Genomic DNA, 16140 nt, shown 5'->3' with positions numbered 1-16140 from the left:
ACACAACACATGAACAGGCATTGATCAGCAGAACACAACATGTACATAGGATACCACCATTACTATGTCAGAGTTCCCATCACACTGCAGGGCAAGGTAACTATCAACAACAACCCCCCCCTCACAAATGACCATGACCCACTGAACAACTGCACCTGGGTCATGGAGCCTCCAAACCTCAATTCCACCTGGCCACAGGATCACCTTTACCCTTTGTCACCATCTCCCACCTTGTGTGTAAAAAGATGTCTGAACCCTCAGAATCCACACTCATTTCCAAAATCACAAAATCCAAGTCATAAAAACGAACCCGAACACCCTCCAGTAGATGACTTGACGTAGCAGTACCTCACAAAGGCCAAGTACTACCACAATGATGCAACAACCAAGGTAGCACAGCAAAACAATGTCACAACAGGATGTGAGACATGTGTGGTACATGACATAGGATGATGCACCATGAATGGATGTGTACTGTCACAGGTCCCCTGTACAGGCGCGGCAGTGTCACGAAACAACCACCCCCACCATGTCCCGGGTGCCTGCAAGGTCAAACTCACACAGGCCCCTGAGACCCTGTTGGGAAATGAGGTTCAGGGATATGCAGTCGGGACAGGTGTTGACACACTGGATGACTGGAATGAGTGGCAGGAGAGGGGAGGAGGAATGACACATGAAATTAGGGAATGCACGAAAATGTACAACCTGCAAGAACACATACACAATCCAAACAAACTTGGACATCATTGTCATGGCCTTCTGTAGTCTAGGCTCAGGAGTGGCATGAACCAACCACCCCCTCTAGGGTTTTGGTGCCTGCAAGTTCGGGGCTTACACAGGCATCCGCAACCCCAGTGGGGAAATAGGGTCAGGGAACATTGCTTGGATAGGCACGGGAAGCAGGAACACCGGGTAGAGGGTACAGGTTTCAAAATTGCATAGGATCACGGGTGATTAGGGAGAAAAAACATACCAAATTGAACCACACATACATCCATGCATCAGTACACTCCCCAGCAAGCCTATGCAGAGCAGTTCGAAAGAAAAACAACAAGACACTTAGCTCTGGTTTTGAGTGCTGGACTCCTGCCTGCGCACTCTCAGGTCCGGTTACAGGAGCACTGCAATGCTGCAAAGAGAGCCACAGTCAACAACCTGTACGTGCCAATTACACAAAAACACAACACCAAACATGCCCCATAGCAACAAACTACTCTACAAACAGACAATCTGTGCTTGATGCTTCGTACCCATATATAACATCACCCCTGTGACGGGTCATACACAGTCAATGCAGTAAGTCAGCCGCAGGTGGGTGCGTGGCAAATGGAACACCAACGTGTCACAATTCACACAACATGCAATGTTCCCTGGGTAAGCAGACAGACCCATATAGCAAGCCATGACTACAGAGCAAGTTGCGTACCACCATGACCGAAACAAAGTTGGCAGTGCATTTATCATGAAGTACGTGGAAAAGACATGCACTGCACCCGAGTATGTCCCTTGCTGTATGTCCCTGTGAGCTGCCCCTTTCCATGTCTCGGAAGGCTACATGGTTGATACAAGTGCCTCAATGGACCTTGGTGTACCGGAGGGTATGTGCCACTGCCCCTGCATGTGTCTCAGACAACCCTACTATCAACAGCCATCAGTCCACAAACACATCTGAGCTGCATTGTGTGCTTCAACACCAATATTCATCTAAGCTCACCCTCAGTGCTTTGACTAAGCCTGCATGTGCAACTCGCTTGGTGCAAGCTTTGCTGTGTCGTGGCCCCCCTGTGATGCTCACCTTGCCTGGAGTTCCTTGGAACATGTCAGCAGTTCTAGGATGTGGGTCCGCAATCACTGTGCCTCTGCTTGTGCACACATGTGCATGTGGGCACCAACAAACGGGTCAAGAATTCCGTCGTCCAATGGGCCATGTCTGCTGGCAAAGGTGCTCCGGAGGCTCATCCCCCTGCAGAAAGTGCATGAAACACATGATTAATGCTTCAAAGTCATCTGTGTGTGTCTCATCAGGCATCTCATTACTTGACCATGTCAGAGAGTCACATCACTAATCACACCATCAGTCCGTCTTTCACCTCCAAAGTGTGGAACACTATCTACAGCATGAATTGCAACAAGCACGTGTACAGGAAAGATATGAAACATACTACACAATGCATAGCAATCAATGTCTACATTAATCATGACACACCCCATCTAGCAAAAGCTGAACAGTGGACAATGACACCTAAATCATCCCCACTAGGGGTGTCAACACAAGTCACACAGCACCAGACATGCCACAGATATGACAGTCCAAAGCCCTTGTGTAATATTCTGTAACACCGAACCATCCTTGCGAGCCCATGGATAAGGGACGCAGGAGTGGCATATGTGAGTCAAGGACCCAAGCAGCAAACACATACACAAGACAACCATGAAGGGCCCAGCTGGAACAGACAGTGGATGCCTTCAAAAGCCACAAAGCACCGCACCGTCACATGAAAGCACAATAGATTAGCAATTTTAAACTAACTCAACTATTAACTAATTACACTAACTATGGAAAACCTACATTACCTATTTAAACTAACTATCAAACAGAAACTTAACTAACTAAACTAAAAGAAAAATCAAAAATGGCCACATACGACCCGGGGGGAGGGGAGGCACCCAGGAGGGGGGAGGTACAGGGTGCTGCTCAACATCCACATGCGATGATGCTGAGCCAAAAAAAAAATCCTCCCTGGGCTCAACGCCTGCACAGCACGACCTATGTGGGAGATAGATGGTCGTCCGAGTCTGGCTCATCCTGTAAGGGAGGACGTGGCACAGTAGCCTGGCCACGCCTAGCCGCAGCTTGCCCCTCGTCGGCAGCAAGTCTGCCGGACGGGTGAGCCTGGTTCTGTGTGGCGATGTTACATAGGTCTGCATGCAGAACCTCACGTGATACACGTGCTTCCTCTTGCAAGGTAGCACTTGTAACACAGAGTTCCTCCTGCAAGGCCTGGCTGGACAACCGCTGCACCTCCCGGCAAGCCTGTAGCTCAGCCGAGATGGTACGCTCAAGCTGTGCAAACCTCTCCTCTGCCTGCTGCCTCTGGGACATCATAAGGACACCCAGAGTGGATCTGAGGGAAGCATACTCCTCCCTCAGGGCATCCATGTGTGCCTCTGCGTGAGCAGAAATTGCTTGACGCAGAGACGACATTTCAGCCTGGCGTGCCCTGTCTGAGGCCGCCATGCCCAGCCTGAGCGAGCGGGCCGTGGACCGTGCCGCCTGCTGATGGAGAAGCACCTGCCTAGCAGGGGGGAGCACAGATCGGGCCACACGCTCCATGCTCTCAGCGATGTTCTCTATTGCTGTCCCCTGCCATTCGGAATTGGCAGTCATGTCTTGCTCCCACTCAGTATACAGCGGTTGCGTGCGGCGACCGCGTTGCCGGGCTTCACCCCTGCGGGACCCAAGGACCGGGGGTCCTCGCTGTGATGGCACCGCCTGCGGCTGCACGACTACATGCCCCCGTCGACGTGATGTCCCAGGCACATCAGTGACTGGTGTGGAGGGTGACCCTGCGTCCCGATCCACCACGGGCGGAGGAACCAAGACTGTCTGATCCCTCAGTGCAGGTGTCGCAGACAGAGGAGTGTCCACATCAGAATCACTCACCCCTGACACATGGACTTGATGCTCATCCAACTCAACATGGACGTCAGAGTCGTCATCAAGGCTGGACTCATAGGCAGCCAGAGACAAGATGGACTACAGCACTTGGGGGTTTTTGTGGCCTACCACCCCACGACCCCCACTAATGCCGAGTTGATGTGGTGTTACCAACCCTGTGTCTGGCATGACAACACCATCCTCCGCCTCCATTGCATCATCACCTGAAAAATAGAGAGAAAAAGGTCACTACACATGTCAGAAGCACACGACACACACACACACCGAGAGCAAATGCATCCGGCAGACATGTGACACACAACATATGACCTGGCATACATGCTGGGTCTACTTTGAATAGCTTCTGTGATCAGACCTGTTGAAAGGTGGCAGTTTCCATGGAAGTGGGTCTATGCAGTGCAGAAAATGTGTACGCCACTCACTACCTACATGTACAAGCACTCCATGGTGTGTGCCAGGAAATGTGAAGGCAGTGCAATGTCAAATTCAGACATCACGTGCATTGTGCATTCTAGAAGCCAAGTACCCCTCCACCCCAGTACCAAAGCAGAGATGCCTAGCATGGTATCAAAAGGCTGACCATACACCTGTGTATTGACAGGCAGTGTTGACTGGCATCAACAGCTTAATGTGATACAAATTACAACACTGCAAATGATGCTGGGACAGTGGGCAGGACACATGATGAAAACTCCGGAGGACGCCCACGTGTGAAGAAGACACAAGAGTTGGACAGAGTCATTGGCCATTGCACAGGCTGAGGCCTGTGAGCCACACAGATTGTCAGGGCCTAAACATGTGTGCAACGCAGGACTGAGCCACAGTTGACATGGGGAGGCCGATGAGATGGCAGGCAATGTATGTGACCAAGGACTCATATTACAGTGATCATCCAGTCAAGGACACATAGGGGCATGCGTGAAATGCACATGGAGCATGAATGGGCACTCATGTCCCTGCGGGACATCTGACCCATGCACAGTACAAGTGAGATACCCTGGATCGAGTACTAAGGCTGTACCACACGGCATATGTCTGGCAGTTTCTACGCTGGAAGTTAGCATCTACACAGGACACATGAACAAGAAACTACACATTGGCAAGATTGAAGCAGACCAGTGCAAAGGTGGAACTGGAGTGCAGAGTGGCGGAGGAGGGGCAAGGGAGCATGCCCACATGGATTCCTGCATGCAGGCAGAGGAGACATGCATGACGGTAGCATTGCATTACTTACACATCAGAACCATGTACACGTCACAGGTAGCAGCAATCATGCACAACACATCCCACAAGTGAAACACACACGTCCTCAAAAAACATGCATCAACACTCACTGGACTGGGCATCAAAGTCCAGCATCTCTCCCACTCCTTCGACCAATTCAGGTGGTATGAACTCCGCAACGAGAGCCTCATGCGGAGTGAGTTCTTCCTCCTCTGGTGCAGGCCCACCGCCAGTCACCAGAGTCAAGTTGTAATTTGAGGCACGCTTGGCCTTAGTGCTGCGCTTGATGTCATTCCAAAGCTTTTTGCACTCCTGCGCCGTGCGCACCTCATGGCCGAATGAACTGACATGTTCCGCAACATGCTTCCAGTGGGTGTCACGTTGGGCAGCCGTAGTCTGACTATTGGCACCCACTAGCATGTCACGGCTGTGGCCCCGCACGTAGTCCACGAGGAAGTCCAGTTCCTGCTTACAGAAAGGCTTCTTCCTCGACGTGCAGGAGGTCGTGGCTGTGTGTGGGGTCCCAGCCTGTGCTGCAGGTGCAACCTTCCTCCTCTTGGACTGCGGCGCAGACCCCGGCTGGCTAATGCCGCCCTGACCAGTATGGCCAGTGGGTTTGGTGGATTGAGCCAAGGGAGTGGCAGGTGGAGGGATGACCAAAGGCCTGACTTGTGTCAGTGGCAGCTGGGTGCCCACTAATGGACCCTGCGCAGCAACATCAGCTGTGGCAGGGTCATTGACCGCAATGGTCCTGGTTGGCAGACTCACAACCGGGGTGCTGTTGGGTGCATCTGCCCCTGCACTTGCCAACACCCGGCTGTTCGGGGCAGCAGATGACATGACTGCCCCAGGGACACGTGTCTTGGTCTGAGCAGCCCGGCGTGCCCCTATGGTTTCCCCCCTGGCCTGTTGGAGATCTACCAAGGGCTCTTCAAGTGCCAAAGCAGCCTGCGCTGGCAGACCCTGAGCCTGGGTGGCGGTGTCCACAGCTGCACCTGCAGCTACCACTACCCTTGGGCCCGTGGCAGTCGATGGAACGGACTGCCGGGTCATATGGGTGACAGTGCCAGATGCAGGAGCTGCATCCCCCGGAACCACAGGGGGTGGTGGCATGGCTGCACCGACACATGGCACAACATTGTGCTCAAGTGGCGCACCCCTGCCTCTTCCCCCTCTGTGGCTGCCCTGGACACCCTGGAGTCCCCCTACTCCCTGGTCACCACGGCCACGTCCCCGACCACGCCCGCCACGAGGAGTACGCCCAGCTGAGGCGCCCCTCACCTTTGGTGGCCTCCCAACCATGGCACAGATGTAGTAGTGCTGGCACAGATGGAGTGGTGCCAATGGGAGGTGTACACCACAATTGACCTGGGCAATTGGGGTGGGAAGCAAGATGTTAACAGCCCCCCTGCACCTGCAAGGCTGTATGTGACCCCGGTGAAGTGGTGACGGGTCACGCAACACTCAGGCACCCCAAAACTGCAGTAAAACCGTGCACGCAACCCTGCAGCCTAAGTGCGTGAATTCAACCTCCCGCAGTACGCGGTGGCACCCAGTAACACGAAGAACGCGTACGCGTGGGACACGCAGGCTACTATGACATCGAAAATGGGTGCGATACACAGGGGCACCCGCAGTGGGAAAAAGAGCGTGTGCGACTCACCGTCTGACTAGCGCGATGCAGAAAAACACGCGTAGCCAATACCTCCGCCAAAAGAAGAGATACGTCCTTGATAGCTGTGAAGTTGTGATGGCGCGCGAAACAACAGGAAGCAGCAACACACGTCGGTCTCCACGAAAGGCACGTACAGCGAACTGCTGGGCCCGCTCACCTTTAACCCATGCTGAGGGAAACGCACGCGCGCGTCACGTCACTTACGCGCATGGGCCCTTTCCTCGTATTACACGCGGACGTGCAGTTTTTCACGCACGCTGACACGCATGGGCCCTTTCCTCGTATTGCACGCGGACGTGCAGTTTTTCACGTGCGCTTACGCGCATGGGCCCTTTCCTCGTATTGCACGCGGACGTGCAGTTTTTCACGCGCGCTTACGCGCATGGGCCCTTTCCTCGCATTGCACGCGGACGTGCAGTTTTCCACGCGTGTTGAAATGCCCATGCACGTCTGTACACGTCACGTCACAGGGGCGCTTGCGCTTGAGGGGCCTTCTGTCCAATAAAAATGCGTATGCGTGCAGACGCGCTTACGCGCTAAGGGCCTTTCCTCGAATTACACGCTGACGTGCAGATTTTTCACGTGCCAAATCACTCCGTATCAAGCTGGCCACACGTAAGCACACGGAAGACAACACTCCTGCCCAGAAGGCCGAACTACTGCCCCCCAGAGCCCCGAGCACGCTCCCACCTGCCATCTGCTGCTGCCTGACTGCCTGCTGCCCACGTGTCCTGCCATTTGCTGCCTGCACATCAGCCAGGGGTGCTGTTGCTGTGACCACCCCTGCTGGAACCAAAGACTCCCGACTGGGATTCCATCGCTCCACAGCCCAGCCCCAGGACCCAGTTGCCCACCCACTCCTGCCTCTGGGGTTGTCATGTCGGGGCAAACACCATCTGAGACCACTGACAACCCCCGGCCAGAGAGGCAGAGGGGCACCAGCTTCAGTGCCACCGAAGTTGGTGTCCTGGTGGAGCAAGTCCTGGGGCAGTATGATGCCCTCTTCGGAAGTTCCCGCGACGACAAGGAAGGACGGACTCGGATCTGGACTTACATCGTGACTGCCATCAACGCGGAGGGGGTGGCAGTCCGCGACTTACAACATGTCAAGAAGCGCTGAGAGGACTTCAGGTCCAGGACCCTGAACAAGGCCCGGCGCCTCTTGAAGGCAGCGGATGCCAAGGGGCGCCGGGGCCACTTGTCGGAAGAACAGATGAGGGTCCTGGAACGCATATCCCCAGCGCTCCACGTCCAGGTCCTTGAGAGGCAGACCCGTCTGGAGTCGAGCGGTGAGTGTACATGCATCCTGATTGTGAGCAGTGCGTGTGGTGATTATTCAGTAGTGTGCAGGTTGCACATCTGTTTGTATGGGGTCGAGTATGGGTGGGGATGTACAGGGCCGTGGGGCTGACACATGCGAGGGCTGGAATGTGTGAGACATGGATGGTGCTTGTGTGTGTAGGCTTGCATGCCAAATGCAGTTGTGTGGGCACACATGTTTGGATGAATGTGTATGTAAGTAGACATGTCCGTGATGTCACGCATGTATGTTGTTTTCGGCTGCATGTATCAGCACTGTGTACATGTGCATGTGTGTGTATTTGACAAGGGTGCAACAGTGATGCAACATGGATGCATGTGACAGCGGTATGTGGAAGCCTGATTGGCAGATGTGACATGGATGCCCGTCTGAACACTGCAACACTTGGCAGAGGTGTACACATGCATGCAAGTGTGGTGGTGTGTGTACATGTGTGGTGCACTTCCTGTGTTGCATGGGATGTCTGGCTCACCTTTGGCTGCTCATGCTGTTGTATGTGTATGGATGGTGGTGGCAGTTGCGATATGGCTGTGGTATGGCTCATGTGTGCGAGTTGTAATGACATGTGTGTTGGGGATTGTGATGACATGTCTGAGGTTTGCCAATGCCACTCATGTACAACTGTCATGTGTGTATCAGTCCATTGTACAGTGCCCTGATGCCTGTGTTTTGTTTCTCCCTCTCTGCAGCGTCAACTGATAAAGAGGGCGGAGAAGGTGCTGTGGAGCACAGCGGCGGGGATCCCACCGCCAGCCGGAGACGCAAGGCCCGGCTCCCCTCCCATGTTGTGATCTCGTCGGGGAGTGAGGAGTCTGGTGCCGCGTCACAGGCCGCAGCTGCCGGGGGGAGCTCCAAGAGGCGGAGGTTGGAGTTGGACTCCTCGGCAGCAGAAGGGGCAGCTGGGACCCCACAGGGCCCAACAGGGGAAGATGGCACGGAGTCATCCAGGTTGGTGGGGGGTTTGGTGGAGGAGGAGGCCGTGCAAGCACCAGAGACGGGGTCTGGTGGTGGGGATCCCACTGGTGCTAGTGGTGCAGTGCAGGACCAGGGACAGGAGGCAGCACAGGCTGCCGCGGAGGTGCCTGTGTGCAATCCTGTCCCTGATCCTGTCCCTGCATCATCTTGCACCAGCAGGGATGCCTACGTCCAGACCAGTTTTCAGGCAGGGGATGAGCTCACGTCCTGCGGACGTGGCTATCCAGGTCCGGGTTGAGCCTGTCCTGGCTGGTGTGGCGTTGCGTCAACGGGCCATGCAAGGTGACCTGCAGTCTTTTCATGAAGAGACTGCACGTCATTTTGAATGGCTCGTTGACCACGTCAGCCTGCTGGGACATGTCACCCAGGCCGGATTCCTCCGTCTGATGGGGCTTGCTACGACCCCCTCCTCAACTGGACCCCCTATGCGCCAGTCGTCCGCCGTGCCATCTTCCCACCCATCAGTCACCTGGGTGCCCTGTGGAGCTGCCTCTGACGGTGCGGCCAGGCTGGTGGAGGAGGCATCCCTGCCACAGTCGGGAGTCGGACGTCCAGCAGGGGTGGCCACATCTACGACTGCACCCCAGCCGGCAGAGGATGTGCAGGCAGTAGGAGGCAGTGCACGGGCAGAAGCACAGCAGCAACGTGGTGGGAGCCATGAAGGCTCGGGGCCTTCAACATCGGAGGGGCAGGCATCGGCCAGAGGGCAGGAGGACCCAGGACAGAGAGTGTCTTCCGTGTGGCAGCGGTTGGGCCACGCCATAGATGTGGAGCGGCAGCGGGCGGAAGAGGCACGGCTCACAATGGTCAGGGCGGAGAACTACATGCGGAGGGCCCTGAGGCGGGCCGAGTGCCTCGAGGCAATCCGCAGGGGTTTGGAGGTGGAGACGTCGACGGCCCTGCGGACCCTCGGGGACATGGAGGAGGACCGCCTCCGGGACATTGAGGAGGAGTTCGATGATGCCCTGGCCCGGGACATCCACAAGTGAGCCGTGAAACTAGCCCGCTGCCCTTGTACATAGTTATGTAGGTAGTGTTAGGTTTCATTTTTGTTTTGATTTTATTTGGACCTTTCGGACATTGGCCACATTTTTGTATATAGTTTATTTTATTAGTTAGTGTAGTTAGATAGGTTTCCTTTCTTTTGTTGGGATAATGGACCCTGGCTTGTTCCCATGTACATAGTTCACTGTTGGATTGTATTTTTTTTTCACTTTTTAACCATGGAGCAATGGCTTTATTTTTTATTTCCCATTGGATTTTGTTTTGTGGACATTAACTTTGGACAACATTACTTTGGAATTGTATTTTTGGTTTTGCTTTTTTTCACGGACATGCTTCTTTTAATTTTTGTACATTCACATTTCTGTTTATTCATTTTTTATCCTATTTATGTTTCCTTTAATACATATTTTTTTTGGTGAACTTCAATGTGTGGTATCTCATTGGTTTCATGCATTTCATGATATGTGTTTTGAGATTCACTGACACCCATTGGGTGTATGTAAGGGAGATGTGTTTGTTTCGGAACTTGCAATTCGTGTTCTGTGATGTAATTGCAAATTATGAGTGGGTGGATGCAATACTCGGGTGGGTATTTTGCATTTGGAGGCTGACCATAGGGACCAGGGATCTAGATTGTGATGACATGTTGGCTGGGGAACATGAGTTGCACATGGGTGGGGGCCTGCTGGCAGGTGCCCCACAGTGCTGGGGGGTGGGGGTGGTGGGGAACATGAGTTGGACATGGGTGGGGGCCTTCTGGCAGGTGCCCCACAGTGCTGGGGGGTGGGGGTGGTGGTAGACATGGGTGGGGGTCTGGTGGAGGCTGCCCCTGCACTGCTGGGGGGGTGGGGGTGGTGGGAGACATGGGTGGGGGCCTGGTGGAGGCTGCCCCTGGTGGCTGGGGGGTGGGGGTGGTGGGAGACATGGGTGGGGGCCTGGTAGTGGGTGCCCCTGCACTGCTGGGGGTGGGGGTGGTGGGAGACATGGGTGGGGGCCTGGTGGAGGGTGCCCCACAGTGCTGGGGGGTGGGGGTGCTGGGAGACATGGGTGGGGGCCTGGTAGAGGCTGCCCCTGCACTGCTGGGGGGGGTGGGGGTGGTGGGAGACATGGGTGGGGGCCTGGTGGAGGCTGCCCCTGGTGGCTGGGGGTGGGGGTGCTGGGAGACATGTGTGGGGGCCTGGTGGAGGCTGCCCCTGGTGACTGGGGGGGTGGGGGTGGTGGGAGACATGGGTGGGGGTCTGGTGGTGGTTGCCCCTGCACTGCTGGGGGGTGGGGGTGGTGGGAGACATGGGTGGGGGCCTGGTGGAGGGTGCCCCATGGTGCTGGGGGGTGGGGGTGGTGGGAGACATGGGTGGGGGCCTGGTGGAGGCTGCCCCTGCACTGCTGGGGGTCGGGGTGGTGGGAGACATGGGTGGGGGCCTGGTGGAGGTTGCCCCTGGTGACTGGGGGGTGGGGGTGCTGGGAGACATGGGTGGGGCCTGGTGGAGGCTGCCCCTGGTGGCTGGGGGGTGGGGTGCTGGGAGACATGGGTGGGGGCCTGGTGGAGGCTGCCCCTGGTGACTGGGGGGGTGGGGGTGCTGGGAGACATGGGTGGGGGCCTGGTGGTGGGTGCCTCTGGTGGCTGGGGGGTGGGGGTGGTGGGAGACATGGGTGGGGCCTGGTGGAGGCTGCCCCTGGTGGCTGGGGGGTGGGGTGCTGGGAGACATGGGTGGGGGCCTGGTGGAGGATGCCCCTGGTGACTGGGGGGGTGGGGGTGCTGGGAGACATGGGTGGGGGCCTGGTGGTGGGTGCCCCTGCACTGCTGGGGGGTGGGGGTGGTGGGGAACATGAGTTGGACATGGGTGGGGGCCTGCTGGCAGGTGCCCCACAGTGCTTGGGGTGGGGGTGGTGGGGAACATGAGTTGGACATGGGTGGGGGCCTGCTGGCAGGTGCCCCACAGTGCTGGGGGGTGGCTGGGGGGTGGGGGGGTGGGGAACATGAGTTGGACATGGGTGGGGGCCTGCTGGCAGGTGCCCCACAGTGCTGGGGGGTGGGGGTGGTGGGGAACATGAGTTGGACATGGGTGGGGGCCTGGTGGTGGGTGCCCCTTGTGGCTGGGGGGTGAGGGTGGTGGGAGACATGGGTGGGGGCCTGGTGGAGGCTGCCCCTGGTGGCTGGGGGGTGGGGGTGCTGGGAGACATGGGTGGGGGCCTGGTGGTGGGTGCCCCTGCACTGCTGGGGGGTGGGGGTGCTGGGAGACATGGGTGGGGGCCTCGTGGAGGGTGCCCCTGGTGACTGGGGGTGCAGGGGGACATGCGTTGGTGGGCAGTAGTGCAAGTTGACATGTGGGTTGGCTGGGGGTCATGGCCATGGTGGATGGTGAGCCTGCAGGACATGTGCAGGGTAGGCCCCTGTGGTGTGAGCCACCTGCAGGGGCCGTGGAGGGTGTAGAGGGAACACCTGGGAGGACCCACACGTGCAATTCACGTGTGGTGCTCCCCGCGCACCCCTGTAATACACGTACCCTGATGGAATCGCGTGTGGAACTTCCCGCGCACCCCTGAAATGTGCGTACCCTGCTCGCACGGGCCCAATCGCGTGAGGAACTTCCCGCGCACCCCTGGAATACACGTACCCTGATGGAATCGCGTGTGGAACTTCCCGCGCACCCCTGGAATACACGTACCCTGCTGATGTCGCGTGTGAAACTTCCCCCGCACCACGAAATACACGTACCCTGATGAGATCGCGCGTCGAACTTCCCGCGCACCCTTGAAATACACGTGCCCTGCTGATGTCGCGTGTGAAACTTGCCCCACACCCTAAAATACACGTACCATGATGAAATCGCATGTGGAATTTCCCGCGCACCCCTGAGATACGCGTACCACCAATCACGTGTGGAAATTCACGCGCACCCCTGAAATACACGTGCCCTGCTGATGTCGCGTGTGAAAATTCCCCCGCACCCCCGAAATACACGTACCCTGCTGAAATCGCGTGTGGCACTTCCCGCGCACCCCTGAGATACGCGTACCCCCAATCGCGTGTGGAAATTCCAGCGCACCCCTGAAATACACGTACCCTGCTGAAATCGCATGTGGCACTTCCCGCGCACCCCTGAGATACGCGTACCCTGCTCGCACGGGCCCAATCGCGTGTGGAAATTCACGCGCACCCCTGAAATACACGTACCCTGCTGAAATCGCTTGTGGCACTTCCCGCGCACCCCTGAGATACGCGTACCCTGTGGAAATCGCGTGTGGTACTTCCCGTGCACCCCTGAAATACGCGTACCCTGCTCGCACGGGGCCAGTCGCGTGAGGTACTTCCCGTGCACCCCAGTGATACACGTAGCCCGCTTGCCGTGCTGGTACAGGGTTAGCGCAGCCCTTTGCTCTGGATTGGGTATATTGATGGCTTTTCCCTGTGCGAGAGGCGTTCTTGGGGGCGTAACTGGCGCTGCTGCAGGGTCGCTGCGCCACTGTGCGCCACGGCTGGTTTTGGTGGCTGGAATCCATGAGTATGCTGTGCGTGGAAATGTATTTTAGCGCACGCGGCTGGCGCAGGGATTCGCAGGCGCACACTGTGCGCCAGCCGCGTGCGCCACTTGTGCGCTGAATTCTATGAATTACCCCCTTAGTGTAGTTAGATAGGTTTCCTTTCTTTTGTTGGGATAATGGACCCTGGCTTGTTCCCATGTACATAGTTCACTGTTGGATTGTATTTTTTTTTTCACTTTTTAACCATGGAGCAATGGCTTTTTTTTTTATTTCCCATTGGATTTTGTTTTGTGGACATTGACTTTGGACAACATTACTTTCGATTTTTATTTTTGGTTTTGCTTTTTTTCACGGACATGCTTCTTTTAATTTTTGTACATTCACATTTCTGTTTCTTCATTTTTTATTCTATTTATGTTTCCTTTAATACATATTTTTTTTTGGTGAACTTCAATGTGTGGTATCTCATTGGTTTCATGCATTTCATGATATGTGTTTTGAGGTTCACTGACACCCATTGGGTGTATGTGAGGGAAATGTGTTTGTTTCGGAACTTGCAATTTGTGTTTTGTGATGTAATTGCAAATTATGAGTGGGTGGATGCAATACTCGGGTGGGTGTTTTGCATTTGGAGGCTGACCATAGGGACCAGGGATCTAGATTGTGATGACATGTTGGTTGGGGAACATGAGTTGCACATGGGTGGGGGCCTGCTGGCAGGTGCCCCACAGTGCTGGGGGTGGGGGTGGTGGTGAACATGAGTTGGACATGGGTGGGGGCCTGCTGGCAGGTGCCCCACAGTGCTGGGGGGTGGGGGTGGTGGGGAACATGAGTTGGACATGGGTGGGGGCCTGCTGGCAGGTGCCCCACAGTGCTGGTGGGTGGGGGTGGTGGGAGACATGGGTGGGGGCCTGGTGGAGGCTGCCCCTGGTGGCTGGGGGATGGGGGTGGTGGGGAACATGAGTTGGACATGGGTGGGGGCCTGCTGGCAGGTGCCCCACAGTGCTGGGGGGTGGGGGTGGTGGGGAACATGAGTTGGACATGGGTGGGGGCCTGCTGGCAGGTGGCCCACAGTGCTGGCGGGTGGGGGTGGTGGGAGACATGGGTGGGGGCCTGGTGGAGGCTGCCCCTGGTGGCTGGGGGTGGGGGTGGTGGGGAACATGAGTTGGACATGGGTGGGGGCCTGCTGGCAGGTGCCCCACAGTGCTGGGGGGTGGGGGTGGTGGGAGACATGGGTGGGGGCCTGGTGGAGGCTGCCCCTGGTGGCTGGGGGGTGGGGTGGTGGGAGACATGGGTGGGGGCCTGGTGGAGGCTGCCCCTGGTGGCTGGGGGGTGGGGGTGGTGGGGAACATGAGTTGGCCATGGGTGGGGGCCTGCTGGCAGGTGCCCCACAGTGCTGGGGGGTGGAGGTGGTGGGAGACATGGGTGGGGGCCTGGTGGAGGCTGCCCCTGCTGGCTGGGGGGTGGGGTGGTGGGGAACATGAGTTGGACATGGGTGGGGGCCTGCTGGCAGGTGCCCCACAGTGCTGGGGGGTGGGGTGGTGGGAGACATGGGTGGGGCCTGGAAGAGGCTGCCCCTGGTGGCTGGGGGGGTGGGGAACATGAGTTGGACATGGGTGGGGGCCTGCTGGCAGGTGCCCCACATTTCTGGGGGGTGGGGGTGGTGGGAGACATGGGTGGGGGCCTGGTGGAGGCTGCCCCTGGTGGCTGGGGGGTGGGGGTGGTGGGGAACATGAGTTGGACATGGGTGGGGGCCTGCTGGCAGGTGCCCCACAGTGCTGGGGGGTGGGGGTGGTGGGAGACATGGGTGGGGGCCTGGTGGAGGCTGCCCCTGTTGGCTGGGGGGTGGGGGTGGTGGGGAACATGAGTTGGACATGGGTGGGGGCCTGCTGGCAGGTGTCCCACAGTGCTAGGGGGTGGGGGTGGTGGGAGACATGGGTGGGGGCCTGGTGGAGGCTGCCCCTGGTGGCTGGGGGGTGGGGGTGGTGGGGAACATGAGTTGGACATGGGTGGGGGCCTGCTGGCAGGTGCCCCACAGTGCTGGGGGGTGGGGGTGGTGGGGAACATAAGTTGGACATGGGTGGGGGCCTGCTGGCAGGTGCCCCACAGTGCTGGGGGGTGGGGGTGCTGGGGAACATGAGTTGGACATGGGTGGGGGCCTGCTGGCGGGTGCCCCACAGTGCTGGGGGATGGGGGTGGTGGGAGACATGGGTGGGGGCCTGGTGGTGGCTGCCCCTGGTGGCTGGGGGGTGGGGGGGTGGGGAACATGAGTTGGACATGGGTGGGTGCCTGCTGGCAGGTGGCCCACAGTGCTGGGGGGTGGGGGTGGTGGGAGACATGGGTGGGGGCCTGGTGGAGGCTGCCCCTGGTGGCTGGGGGGTGGGGGTGGTGGGGAACATGAGTTGGACATGGGTGGGGGCCTGCTGGCAGGTGCCCCACAGTGCTGGGGGGTGGGGGTGGTGGGAGACATGGGTGGGGGCCTGGTGGAGGCTGCCCCTGGTGGCTGGGAGGTGGTGGGGAACATGAGTTGGACATGGGTGGGGGCCTGCTGGCAGGTGGCCCACAGTGCTGGGGGGTGGGGGTGGTGGGAGACATGGGTGGGGGCCTGGTGGAGGGTGCCCCTGGTGGCTGGGGGTGCAGGGGGACATGCGTTGGTGGGCAGTAGTGCAAGTTGACATGTGGGTTGGCTGGTGGGCATGGCCATGGTGGATGGGGTGCCTGCAGGACATGTGCTGGGTAGGCCCCTGTGGTGTGATCTGCCTGCAGGGGCCGTGGAGG

Source organism: Ambystoma mexicanum, chromosome 2q, assembly GCF_040938575.1.
Source record: "Ambystoma mexicanum isolate Mex_15411 chromosome 2q, UKY_AmexF1_1, whole genome shotgun sequence".
In the NCBI taxonomy this organism is placed as follows: domain Eukaryota; kingdom Metazoa; phylum Chordata; class Amphibia; order Caudata; family Ambystomatidae; genus Ambystoma; species Ambystoma mexicanum.
This window is presented reverse-complemented; position numbering follows the sequence as displayed.